Raw genomic sequence first — 2,171 nt, 5'->3', positions numbered from 1 at the left:
TACATTGTCTATATTTAAGCCTCTTGTTTAAAGTCAACAAGACCTCGGAGAGGGCCTTTGTGTTTAAAAATTGGTTGTTATTATATTTTGGAGGAACATTCTTCTAAGTGGTACAGCACTATTCTGTCAATTTGCTGTACTGAGGTAACCTGGGGTTGCTGTGATGCTGAACCTTGTGCCACTGGGATGTCAAATGCCATAACGGTTACCCAAGACAGACACTATTTGGAGGAGCTCCCAGTCCAAGATAGATTTGGAAGGAGGCATGGCATTCACTTCCTAAACAGCATGCCTCTGGAAACTATTAACTTTGAGAAATGACCATAGTTTTATAGAAAGGCTTCAGGTCTTTTGTTGATAGGGTCATTATGAGTCGTGCTCAACTAGATAACAGTCAACAACAACAATATATGTCCTTAGAGCACTTTTCAAATGGTCTTTTAGTGCCTGTTTCTATATCTGCTCCTCATTAAACTGCAAGTTCCTTGACAGCACGGACTTACCGTGGGCCTGGAATTTTAGTAGGGATTAAAAGTACATTTATTAATTAATTCATCAATGCACCAAACTAGCACACTTATTACATGGTAAGCTCCCCCAGTGCATGGTATAGGGGTAAAGATAGAACATAGGGTTTGTGCTCAGATGAGTCACACCTGTACACTGATTATGTAATTTGTCTATTTCATGTCTACCAAATTAACTTCAGGGAGCTCTGGTGCCCTAGAGGGTAAGGAGCTGCACCACCAGCCCTAAGGCACGTGGTTCAAATTCATCTGCAGCTCAGGAGGAAGATGGGCAATATCCTCCCAGGAGTTTTACAGCTTGTGAGAGCCCACAGGTAAGTCAGTTACCAGCTGGTTTGAACTCAATGGCACATAAAAATGATGGCAGCAAATTCACTCCATTGTCTATAAAATTGGAACAATAACAATACTTGTGCTTATTTCACAGAATGAATTTGAGTATCAAACGAGCTAACAGATGTGAAAGCACTTCAGAACTTATTATCTTAAAAAATTCCTACTTTTTGCTGATGCTTCTTTGAGAAAACAACAAATGGCAGATGACGCCGGTGCAGCGGGAGGGCCCGGAGGCCCTGGGATGGGAGCTCCCGGTGGTTTCCGTGGAGGCTTCGGTAAGGGTCTGTGTGGTCGGGGCCATGGGAGTGGCCACGGAGCTCGAGGAGGCAAAGCTGAGGACAAGGAGTGGCTCCCCGTCACAAACTGGGCCGCCTGGTGAAAGATGAAGATAAAATCATTGGAGGAGATTTATCTCTTCTCCCTGCCCATCAAGGAGTCTGAGATCATCTACTTCTTTCTGGGCATGTCCCACAAGGATGAAGTATTGAAAATCATGCCAGTACAGAAGCAGACATGTGCTGGCCAGCGGACCAGGTTCAAGGCCTTTGTTGCCATCAGAGACCATGTTGGCCAGGTTGGCTTGGGCGTCAAGTGCTCTAAGGAGGTGGCTACTGCCATCTGTGGGGCCCTTATCCTGGCCAAGCTCTCCTTTGTCCCTGTGTGGCGTGGCTACTGGGGGAACAAGATAGGCATTGTGGCTCTGTGTTGGTGAGTCTGATCTCTGCACCCCGAGGCACTGGAATCGCCTTGGCCCCGTGCCCAAGAAGCTGTTGATGATAGCTGGAATTGATAACAGTTACACCTCAGCCAGGGTCTGCACAGCTACCCTAGGCAACTTCGCCAAGGCCACCTTGGATGCCATCTCAAAGACCTACAGCTATTTGACCCCAGATGTCTGGTAAGAGTCGGTGTTCACTAAGTCTCCCTACCAGGAATTCACAGATCATTTTGTAAAGACTCACACCGAGTCTCCGTGCAGAGGACTCAGGCTCCAGCTGTGGCCACCACATAGTGGGTTTTCTTTAATAAAGTGAATTAAGTTCTAAAAAAAAAATCCTACTTTTGTTTTTTTAGAATTTCTTTTAACTGTTGTTGTTGTTATGTGCTGTCGAGTCGTTTGCGACTCATAGCGACCCTATGTACAACAGCCCTAAACCCTGCTCTATCCCGTGCCAATCTCATTGCCTCTGACACACCCAATCCCGAGTGCCCCAGTCACTGAATCAATCCACCTCATAGAGGGTCTTCCCCTCCTGCGCTGTCCCTCTACTCTACCCAGCATGATGTCCCTCTCTAAAGACCTGTCTC

General features: G+C 46.4%; 1 pseudogene; it reads left to right on the top strand.

Moving 5' to 3' along the window:
• Window positions 1-1,059: 1,059 nt before the first annotated feature.
• On the top strand, window positions 1,060-1,845 carry LOC102857099 (annotated as a pseudogene).
• Window positions 1,846-2,171: the final 326 nt, after the last annotated feature.

Source organism: Elephantulus edwardii, unplaced genomic scaffold, assembly GCF_000299155.1.
Source record: "Elephantulus edwardii isolate Elephantulus edwardi_28Jun2011 unplaced genomic scaffold, EleEdw1.0 scaffold00252, whole genome shotgun sequence".
NCBI lineage: Eukaryota > Metazoa > Chordata > Mammalia > Macroscelidea > Macroscelididae > Elephantulus > Elephantulus edwardii.
Note: the sequence above shows the minus strand (reverse complement) of the source record. Positions and strands in the feature narration are given on the sequence as shown.